The 12,426-nt window shown below is 36.2% G+C and overlaps 1 protein-coding gene across 2 annotated transcripts in view; it reads right to left on the bottom strand.

The window, feature by feature from the left end:
• LOC109051868 (spondin-1-like) overlaps window positions 1-12,426 on the bottom strand; it is a 224,995-nt gene that overhangs the window by 45,506 nt on the left and 167,063 nt on the right. The window lies entirely within an intron of this gene.

Below are 12,426 nucleotides of genomic sequence, written 5' to 3'. Positions count from 1 at the left end.
GCCAACAAAACACTTACTGACAAGAAAGTAAAGAAAACAGAAGAACATCTCAGATAGCTGTTACTGTCAGAGGAGGAATTTTGAAAGGGTGAGGAAATGACATTAGGAATATTTTTTAAAAGCTGTATTTTAAGTTTTAATTTATTTAAATTTATTTTAATCACTCAGATATGTTAACATTCAACCTTCAGAATATTGGACGATGAACAATAATGATTATAAAAAATTAGTGTATTCGTGAATTTGTACAGGCTTTTGAGGCAGTACAAAGTTCTAATGATCTACAACTTTAAACTTAAAATTTAATAACTATGACTATGAAACTAATTACTCACAAGGAATAAAATTAAAAGCTGAAACAGTCATCTATCTGACTCAGATGCCATTTTATTTTTTTAATTATTTAAGCTCATCTGTCATGGAATCGAATGCTCAGAATAATGAGATGTCATAGGCAGCGAAGAGTACTGTACATTTATGCTGCCTTCAAAAATTGATCAGATAAAGACATCTCAGTAGACCAGATGTAACATATCTAAAAATGTGCAGCCTTAGGTCTCTAGGACAGGTTTGAGAAGTACTGTTTTAGCTGGTTCCTAGGGTGTGTTAAAAAAAAAAAAAAATTAACAGAAAAACTGCTTCATTTACATGCATCCCAATCTGATTATAATCCAATTATAATCAGACCAATGGCACAATCAAACTAAAGACTTCAAGTAAACACCTCAATCAAAAATTTAAATCCTATTTGAAAGGCTGGTAATCTGTTCAGCTATAGTCCTTTTTCCTGAAATAGTGTGGTTAAAGATCCCTGAGCAGATCACACTCAAATAATGTACGTTGCCCAGCATAATGAAGTACAGACAAGGCACCACACATTTCCTGAATTGTTTGCTACTTTCCATCTTCCAAGCTACAAACAAACGGTCTCCTCAAGAAAAAAAAAAAAAAAAAAAACATGTATCTGCTTTTTTTTAGATACATGGGCCATCTCATAAGCTATAACATGTAGTAATGTTACTGTATTAACTGTTTTTTTCTGACTGTAACAACCAGACAAACATGTGAGTGGATACCATTTTGCAACCAATTTATTTGCAATGTTCACTAATGTAAAAGGATTCAAGACATAACCAAATTGCTTTTACATCGAATAGAATGACAATAGCTCTAACCTAAAGGAACTACTTGTGGATTGATGTGAACGCTGGCAGTAGGAATTATGCTCAGAATGCTTGTAGATTAAACATCTCCGATGACGTAAATTGCTATGGATTTGATCAGGGTACAAGAAAAGTTAGGATATGGATTTAACTGCAAACTTTTACTAATGATTTTAGTACGCTGTCACAGCATTCGAGTCCACGCAAAAAAAAAAAAAAAAAAAAAAAAAAAAAAACCTTTAAAGATTATTTATGATTAATTATTGATGCCAAGTTATCTAGTCTTTGCTTGTATACAGTGCTTTGTTATTTTTATATAATTGTATTTATTTTTTTCTAATCTAATGAAGTAGTTCAGTGACAGATGTATGAAAGGACACGTTACACCATAATTTAAATGTGGAAGATTTTAATGGATAGTAAAACAAAGGCAGAATACCATGTAACTCCAGGCCAGCACAGTAACTTCATATTGAAGTAAAAAAAGGCAGAGTACCGTAACTCAATCTGAGCATTCCAAAACAAAGTCAAAGTGGGGTGACTGGTGTTATATGGTGTTCAAACAAATTGACTCAAGATATTTATGCACATGATAAAGGAGGTCTTGCATGTCCCAAAAATATCAATAACTAATTTTCAACCAAAAACAAAGTTATGGCCTTTTGCCTTTGCACGACTGTATTGTACACCCACAAAATTATATGAGATTCATGCACATTTTCACTTTTGCACACTTCTGTTCTCACAAGTCATTTGGATTCTGCCGGGGGTATACGTAGATCCCCCTGGTGGAGCGGTCAGTAGCGATGCAGTTGTGTCCTAATACCGCCTGTCCCTTCCCTCCCATGCCTGTAGAAACTTGTCTGGTCTGATCGGCAATGCATATGCAGCCTGTGGAGAGGCTGCCGCCGCCTTACATGCCATGGCGTTACTGCAGGTACACCATGCTCAAGCACTGAAGGACCTGCACGAGGATGGTCATGATTCTGAAGTTCTAAAGAAAATCCAAAACGCAACTGACCTCACGCTCCGAACGACCAAGGTCACAGGAAGTTCTCTGGGTAATGCGATGTTGCTCAGGTTGTGAGCTCACTGTACTAGAAGTGTCACACTCTCCTGGGTGCTGGCTCGTGGTGCCTTGCTGACAGACATTTGTAGAACTGCGGACTAGGTGACCCCCAACAGGTTCTATAGCCTTCATGTTGAACGGGTATCCTCCTGTGTTCTCACCTCAAATGGGTATAAGCACCAAGAGGCCTCGGTTTAGTGTATGCTTGCTAAAACCGCTCCGGAGAGTTCCTAATGTAGATCCTCCATCCTCTTGGCAGCCAGACGTGGCATAACCTCTGGTGCCTGGCCCTTACTCGATGAATCCTGGAGAACCGGTAAAGAGCTGGGTTCCATACACCGTTAACCCGAACAGTACTACTAACTTATAAATAATAAGAACACTGCAATTAAAGTCTGTTAAATTGTTGATCCAACTTATAACAATTACATTTTCTTAAAGATTAATTAATTATTAAAAATTACTAAATAAACAGCTTTTACTAAAATCATCTACCTAAATTATTATTTTTAAGTTTACTGAGTGATGTAAAGTGAGTCACGTTGTTTCTCTAACCGATGTTCAGAGAAGAATCCATTCAACATGGCGGAGACTCGCAAGTGACCAGAGCAAACTTAATGGAACAACTTGTAAGTAAATCAAAACAACTGTGAAAATTTCTTATTTGCTTTTTGAGTGTTGTAATAATATCATGATAAAGGAATGTTTTCATTTTTTGGGAAAGACCGTTTTTTACACAGGGCTGTAAAGCGCTGCGTTTCCCTAGTGGTTATAGTATAATGTTAACGTCAAAGAAGGGGACTAATGTTAATGTTAGCCAGTATTTTTCAGTAAACGCAGTCCTGACGTACATTTTGAATGTCGCTGCTGTTAACTTCGACTGATTAGTGCTGCATTTGTTAAAAGCATCATGAGCTAATGTTAAGTTGATTGTTAAGACCATTTGGTGGCAAATGTTTCCAGGATCAGCTTAGCCATACAATGCTTTTTTTCTCTTTTCTACATCCATTGTTGGTTATACACTCACTTGTGCATGTTTTTGGTTTTCTAGGTTTGTACTGAGTTTCACCATATCAGAGAAAGTGGCACACACCAGCAAGATTTCACAGATGTTGCATGACATTCTAAAATGTTTGATCTTCAGGTGAGTGCAAATTCAGAAACACTAACTACCTCCATCACTGTCTTCATTGTATATAAAATAAAGTTGGCCCTGATTGTTTAACAATTTTATTTTTATTTACATGATGTCAACATGAAAGGAGCCCTTCATGCTCTCGCAGTGTACGTGTGTGAGGAGAACTGTTCTTCAGGACATGAAATGTAAGTATTAAGTGCATTAATAGATCTGAAGTGGGGGAACTATGATGTCAGTACCAGGAAATGTAATTCGCTGAGGGTTCCTTTGAGATTTCCTATAGGTTTTTTTTTTAATGGGGTTTTTCAATTTATGAATAAAATAAATCCAGTGGTAAACAGAACTTGACGATACTTCTAATTGTTTTTTTTTGTTTTTTGTTTTCAACAGTGTAATCTGCACACACTCTCAGCCTAAACCTTCTTATCTAACTACTACATTTATTAAACATGTAATTTATGTTCAAAATATGTACAATTTACGTTGTACAACAAAACGTAATAGTATCCTCAAGTTCTGTTTACCACAGGCTTCATTTTAATTGAAAAACCCCATTATAAAATCCCATAGGAAAATCTAGAAGGAATCCACGGTGAATTACTCTTCCGGGTACTGATGTTATAGTTCCCCCACTCTATTGGCAGTACATATAAATGTCTACTTTTAGTCTCTGAAGTTAAAGTTATACTTTCTGTGCTTATTCCAGGAGGCTTTTTAGTTTGACTTAATTGTTATTTAATTGAGTTTTTATTAGGTAATCGGTGTCCACAAAATTTGAGTTTTCTGAACTTATCGGGTTTTACAGAGCCTGTGTTTCCCTGTTAGACTTTCTGCCATTTCCCAAGAGAGTTGCAATCTAAATCTCCCATATGCACCTAAACGGTTTCCATAAATCTTCCATATGCAACTAAACGGTTTCCAAGTGCTTCCGAAACCTCATTCGGGAAGGATGGGGCTTCATGTCCTAAGTGGAATGTATAAGTTTTCCCAGTGTTATCCAATTTCACTGAGTGGGAAGTGACAACAGTTACTAGTATTCTTATTGAGAGCCCTGGCCTACTCAAAAAAGTGGGCACAGGAGGCTTACACAGGACACTGGAAGGGGCAGCATCCACAGCACTGTGGTAGGGATTCCCAATTTGTCGGTCACGGACGTGACATCAAAAGTGACTGACTGAAAGGAAACGTCTCGGTTACGTATTGTAACCTTCATTACCTGAAGACTCGTTCCCTGCTGTACCACCACTGAACGGCCAGGTCACTGGCTCAGCTCCTCAGCAAAAACCTGAATATGCAGTGTGTCTGCTGCCTATTAATTCCCACGCTGCGATCAGCGGCAGCTGGATGCAATCATCACATTCCAGTATGCAATGGCTCGTTTCGTTTACACTCAAAGTAGATTGGTCTCTCTGGCGAGATACACAATTCATCGGTCACCGACGTGATGTCTCTGTTTCCTCCCTCAGGGAATGAGGGTTACAATATGTAATCGAGACGTTACCTATTAATGACTACTTTGTTATTTAGGCAGCAACTATTATAATTCATACTGGCTTTGATTTTACTATCAGATTCTATGGTTTATAACTGCTGAAAACTGGACATAGAACCATGTCTTGGGATTCTTCACACATGTTCTTTCTAATGATTGCAAAATAGGACGACTAAAGCTAATTCACATTCTACTGCCATCTTAACCATACAAGCAGCCTATAAAACACTGTAATTTTGCAGAGTCCATCAAAAGTAATAGGATGTTTCAGTATGATTTGCAACATTGGGGGAAAGAGAAACACATCATCCTGTTTATATCAGTGAGAGCTAGAAGCACAGAGTTCTTGCAATATATCACAGTTTTAATATGGATGTCATGACAGAACTGTCACAGCAACTCTGGTTTCCTGCATGCTGATCTCCGAACAGGACACTGAAAATATGCTAATTCAGTTCATATTAACACAATGTGATTCCATGGTTACTCAAGATGTGTGGTAGTTCTGACAGCCTCCGGTGCTGATTTGTGAGTGTGGTTTGGTTTTTCTTGTTTACATTCCATTTGCACCATCAAACGCTGAAAAAAGAAGAACAAAGACTGTTTCTCTTATTTTCATATACAGTGTTTAGGTCTGGCCTTAAGTTTATGTATAATTTGTTATAATTTTGTAACCAAGTGGACTTCTATCGATATCATGTAAAATATTAATTTATTTAGAAATCTGATGCATGAATATGAGTATGTTGCCTCGAGGATTACAGTTGTGTATCCTTTTGTTGTAGAGTTCCTTGTGTCCTAGTTAGTTTCCTTAGTTACGCATTGTCATCTATGGAGCCCCGCACATGACATGCAAGAAAAAATAAATAAATTGTGTGCACGATTTACTTATTCGTTCCCTCAATGTACTAAAACGTGCACACGATTACTATTGCGTTCCCTCGATTTTCTATTGCGTTCACTCGATTTGCTAAATCATGCGCACAATTTAGCAAATCGAGTGAACAACGAGTAAATCGAGCGGAATTTAGTACATCGAGGGAACACATTTTAGTACATCGAGGGAACGAATTAGTAAATCATGCGCACGTTTTAGTACATCGAGGGAACGAATTAGTAAATCAAGGGACACAAATTTATAGTAATTGTGTGCACGTTTTAGTAAATCGAGGGAACGCAATAGTAATCGTGTGCACAATTTAGCCTACTATTTTTTCCTGCATGCCATGTGTGGGGAGCCGTAGTCATTTGTGAGTTGTTTAGTTCTAGTTATCTCTTGTGTAATTATACCCATGGTTCTGTTCAGATCTTGGTTGGTTCTCATCTTAAGGTTATCTGGTTACTGTTGTGATTCTCCGTGTTCTTCTTGCAGTCAGCCCTGTATTTGTTGTATCTTTGTAATTGATTCTGCATCATGCATCTCATTACAAAGACCATACAGGTCCTTCTCAAAAAATTAGCATATTGTGATAAAAGTTCATTATTTTCCATAATGTAATGATAAAAAATAAACTTTCATATATTTTAGATTCATTGCACACCAACTGAAATATTTCAGGTCTTTTATTGTTTTAATACTGATGATTTTGGCATACAGCTCATGAAAACCCAAAATTTCTATCTCAAAAAATTTGCATATCATGAAAAGGTTCTCTAAACGAGCTATTAATCTAATCATCTGAATCAACTAATTAACTCTAAAACACCTGCAAAAGATTCCTGAGGCTTTTAAAAAACTCCCAGCCTGGTTCATTACTCAAAACCGCAATCATGGGTAAGACTGCCGACCTGACTGCTGTCCAGAAGGCCATCATTGACACCCTCAAGCGAGAGGGTAAGACACAGAAAGAAATTTCTGAACGAATAGGCTGTCTGTGGGAAGGAAAAAGTGTGGCAAAAAACGCTGCACAACGAGAAGAGGTGACCGGACCCTGAGGAAGATTGTGGAGAAGGACCGATTCCAGACCTTCGGGGACCTGCGGAAGCAGTGGACTGAGTCTGGAGTAGAAACATCCAGAGCCACCGTGCACAGGCGTGTGCAGGAAATGGGCTTCAGGTGCCGCATTCCCCACAGAGAAGCAGCACTGGACTGTTTGCTCAGTGGTCCAAAGTACTTTTTTCGGATGAAAGCAAATTTTGCATGTCATTCGGAAATTAAGGTGCCAGAGTCTGGAGGAAGACTGGGGAGAAGGAAATGCCAAAATGCCTGAAGTCCAGTGTCAAGTACCCACAGTCAGTGATGGTCTGGGGTGCCATGTCAGCTGCTGGTGTTGGTCCACTGTGTTTTATCAAGGGCAGGGTCAATGCAGCTAGCTATCAGGAGATTTTGGAGCACTTCATGCTTCCATCTGCTGAAAAGCTTTATGGAGATGAAGATTTCGTTTTTTCAGCACGACCTGGCACCCGCTCACAGTGCCAAAACCACTGGTAAATGGTTTACTAACAATGGTATTACTGTGCTCAATTGGCCTGGCAACTCTCCTGACCTGAACCCCATAGAGAATCTGTGGGATATTGTGAAGAGAAAGTTGAGAGACGCAAGACCCAACACTCTGGATGAGCTTAAGGCCCGCTATCGAAGCATCCTGGGCCTCCATAACACCTCAGCAGTGCCACAGGCTAATTGCCTCCATGCCACGCCGCATTGAAGCAGTCATTTCTGCAAAAGGATTCCCGACCAAGTATTGAGTGCATAACTGTACATAATTATTTGAAGGTTGACTTTTTATTTGTATTAAAAACACTTTTCTTTTATTGGTCGGATGAAATATGCTAATTTTTTGAGATAGGAATTTTGGGTTTTCATGAGCTGTATGCCAAAATCCTCAGTATTAAAACAATAAAAGACCTGAAATATTTTCAGTTGGTGTGCAATGAATCTAAAATATATGAAAGTTTAATTTTTATCATTACATTATGGAAAATAATGAACTTTTATCACAATATGCTAATTTTTTGAGAAGGACCTGTATATGTGACAGTTGTCTCATAAAAAGGACTAAAAAAAAAAACTGATTTAGTTTTTATTTCCCATTAATCCTCCAAAGATATAATAATAATAAACAAAATAACACAAATCCACTTCAGGTTTTCTTTCCCGTCTGGTGGGACAACCCTGCTCAAAAGATTATTATTATTTTTATTTTAAATTTTGTTAAATGTAAATGTTTGTGTAAAACAAACAAACAAACAAAAAAAATACAATCAATCAATCAATCAATCAATCAGTGGATAGATAGATTAATTAATTAATATTGTGGTTAAAGAGATTATAAATTCTTATAATATAATATATTTTCATATTATTATGTATTACAAACATGTCATTTAGGCATATATTTACTTATATGTGTGTCTCATCATACATTCAGTGAGAGTCGATTATCTGCGATGAGCAGTTGATTAGAATACCCAGGTACACTTTTCAACACTCTTTAAGCATTTCAGAAAGATTTCACAAATAATAAAATACAGTATTGATTACAGCACCACCACAAGGTGGATGAAAACCCAAAATAAATCAGAATTTTTTGCTTTCTAAATGTAATTTTGAATAAAGCAATCGTTTGATAAATAATGTAACAACATACAAAAATGAGCCTCTGCAAACAGTATTTAACACATATTCATTTAATTAATAAGCCTTTGCATAACCGAGGTTGAATTTCTGAATTTGCAGAATTTCGTACATTATTCAGGGTCAACCAAAACCTAAAGCTGCATCCTGCTGCATCTTATAAATATTACACTTCATTGAAAGGCTATCTACAATTTTAATGTTCCATAGATGTTCTCCCCGCCGATGAAAGTGGGCTCTTTTCCCCACTCTAGATTCAATCAGAAACCCATTTCATCACACAAGAAAGCCCCCAGACACTATCTGTGCTTCAGAGCAAACCTCAACAAATGACAGTCAGTTTCATTCAGAGTTCCTTCTATTTGGACCACTAGTAGAGCCCCTGAGGTCATCTCTCTTTGTTAGCTCTCTACTTTAATCAAGGATTTAAAGATGGAAATGAAGAAATCTTTATCAAAGAAGCAATGACCTCAATCAGTCTCGCTGATGTTACTAATAGTGTTTTCATTTTAGACACTGAGGCCTGTCATTGACACCTGCAATGGCTTTCTTTTAAATAACTCATATTAAACTATATTTCTTTAGACACTACATGTGTTAAAGAAATAAATGAATAAATAAACATATTCATATATATATATATAATCTATATTATATATTTATATTATATATATATTATATATATATTCATATTCATATATATATATTCAAGTTTTATTTATTTATTCATTTATTTATTTATTTTTTACTGAATGCTTTAACACATGTAGTGTCTGAAGAAATATAGTATGTATTTATATGTGTGTATATGTGTGTGTGTGTGTGTGTGTGTACGTTCTTTTTTTATTTTTAAGTGATTTGTAGTTTTTGCATAACTCCTCTTAACAAAAAGAATTGCAAAATTACAATTTCAATAGGTTTCTAAAACACTGCTCCATCTGCCACTGGTTGGATAAACAGGTAGTCCTTCCCAAAAGTTACACCATAGAGCCAGTGTTGCTGTGTCAGGCTGGGATGCATTTCCCGAAAGCACTGTCAGCCAAACATGTTTGCAAGTTCTGTTGTTAATAACATTTCAATGAGTCAGTGTTTCCCAAAAACACACTCCCATCGATCATTCACAAACAACATTGCAAGGTTGTGTGTTTGAAACTACAGCTCTTGACCTGTGGTTAGAAGCATAGTTTCTTGTTAGTATGACGTGGACTTAAATAGATCTTGCTCTTGGGCACAATAAGTAAGACAAACAAACAAACAGAGCAGAGCAGTTTTTACACTTTTTTTTCTGTGGGAAATCAACATACAAATATTGAGCTGGGATAGGTAAAAAGTATCTTGCTGTTTAAAAAAAAAGGCAAATCACAAGTAAGCACAATCAAAATCTTTCCATGTATTCCCTGGAACCAGTCCCCATGTGCCCCTTGTTGGAAACAACACAGACATCAAAACGAGCCTTAAAGGGATACTTCACCCCAAAATGAAAATTTTGTCAATAATCTCTTACCTCCATGTCATTCCAAACCCGCTTACACTTTTTGTAAGCGAAGAAAACAAAAATAACGACTTTATTCAACAATTACTTTGTCAACAATCTCATGTCTCTCCATATCACCGTATGCTGCCTATGCCATTCTGTATCATCCGCGCCACAAGGATGCGCTGTTTCTACATATATTTAGCTTTGATTTGAAAGAAAACAGTGCATTCTTGTGGTGTGGATGATACAGAAGAGCATACACAGCATACGGTAATATGGAGAGACACAGAGGAGACTGTTGACAAAGGAATTGTTGAATAATTAAATCATTATATTTTTTGTTTTATTTTGCTTACAAAAAGTGTTCCCGTTGCTTCAAATAACCCAGACTGTCTGATGGCAGATGGAGTATTCTGATGACGACTTTCATACCTTTTATGGACCTTGACACTGTTATTTACTTGGCAGTCTATGGGACAGTCACAGGCCTACAGGTTGTCATCCAAAATATCTTAAATTGTGTTCCGAAGACGAATGGCGCTTTAACGGGTTTGGAACGACATGGGGGTAAGTGATAAATGACAAAATTTACATTTTGGGGTGGAGTATCCCTTTAATAGATCAAACTGCATTTCACTCAAATATAAATTACCCAGCTCAGGACCAGGGACAACACTTTCTCATTTATGATGCAACCATGTCACAGTCACTAAAAGGATGAAAATAAATTCATCTATTGAAACAATTCTCTCTTCACAACTTTGCTATCACAGCTAATGAAAAGCATCATCAAGATTTATTGGCTTAATGGCACAATATACCACAGATCATTAATCAGCTCATGCTATAAATGGCTATAGCTGAAATTATGCATTTAAAGCTTTTTGTTTCATAACCTAATGAAAACAGTTTAGCAAAGATACGTCAGAGAATGTATCACTGCATTTGTGCAACAACACTGAGCTTACTGAAAGGGCAACATAATCTGTGGTACAGTATACTTGTGGGCAAATTGCCCATAAGAAAGAAATATCACAAATGAGGTATCTTTAATATCTCAATTGTTTCTGCACCGATACAACCTTTAATTTTATTGAACCCTTTCTGATACCCAAATACTCGGCCAAGACACCAATCTAATACCAGTGTTAAGATGCAGGAGGCAACACTGCTCTCTTTTAAGAAAGTTTCTACATGTAAGGTAGGACTAGAATGAAGTGCAGTTCTCGTTTTGCCCACTGCTGAGAAAGTAGACAAAACAATCTGTAGATTTTGATAGAGATGGAACAGTAATCTCACATGTATTGATCATAACAATGGTAAAAACTATGTTCAAACTGGCTAATATTACAAAGTCAGAGATTTTAATCAAAACTCAATTTATTCAAATATCAAATTATCTGAGGTATGCTATCTATTTACATTTATTTCTATTTCATGAGGAATTATAATTGTTAAATTTGAATCATCTTATAAATCAGTTCAACTAATGTAGATACAATATATAAAGTGAATACAACTCAGATCTGGCAAGGCTACGATGATTGCCTTTTAATTAGGAAGAAAAAAAAAACTTGAAAATGATTCATAAAATTCAGTGGAGAGGCTTTAAGAGTTTCTCTGTAGATTCAGTAAACATCACATGTCAGTAAAGACCGTTGTATGCGGGTAGCATGTGATAACAGTTCACTGATTGTTTATCTGCCAGTACACATACACATTAGTGATTACCAATTTTAAAAGTGGGAGGTTTGGGGATAATGAGCTAACTAATCAGAGTGCATGATTACTAAATGAAAGAAAAACACAATAACTGCATCTGATTTCAGCCACAGCATTGGATGAAATCCACTGAAGAAAAAACAAAAACAAAAAAACAATGGCACCATAATTGTGGTCAAGGTTTGCTTTAGGTAGTCTATTGACCCTTTTACTAAATCAAAGTAATTTGCTTCTAAGCAATTGCAATATTGTTTCACAGCAAATGTCTGTGCATTACTGAATCAAACCTTGAAGTAGCAGCTAAGCTTATACTTTCTGTCTATAACTCATGATAAATGAACATCATTAAGTGGTCTTTCTCTTTGGTTTATTGTCTGACAATCAGCTGTTACTGATCTGCAAAAATAATAATAATTAAAAAAAAAAATAATAATAAAATAAATAAATAAAAAAAATTGTCCCACTAAACAAGTGTCATAATGCTTCGATACTGAAAAACAAAAGAAAACTGAATCAGCTCAGGCTTTTAGACAAACACTTTTCATATGATCCTTAACAGTGGTGACAATAATTTTTCATACTGCAGTGCATGATGAGAGTTTTAATTATGGTGTTACACAGCATGCATTGCAGCATTAAGCATTTTGTTGATTGTCACCATTGTTGAGATTCAAATGCTGGTTTGTGATGTCTGTGTTTGTGATACTGGGCTTCAAATTTTTATAAGCATTATATATATTTAAAATTCATTCACTACAGCTATTAGAGCAATACTTTGTTTGCATACT

Source organism: Cyprinus carpio, chromosome A18, assembly GCF_018340385.1.
Source record: "Cyprinus carpio isolate SPL01 chromosome A18, ASM1834038v1, whole genome shotgun sequence".
Lineage (NCBI taxonomy): Eukaryota > Metazoa > Chordata > Actinopteri > Cypriniformes > Cyprinidae > Cyprinus > Cyprinus carpio.
The sequence above is the reverse complement of the archived record's forward strand: the minus strand, read 5'-3'. Positions and strand labels throughout refer to the sequence as shown.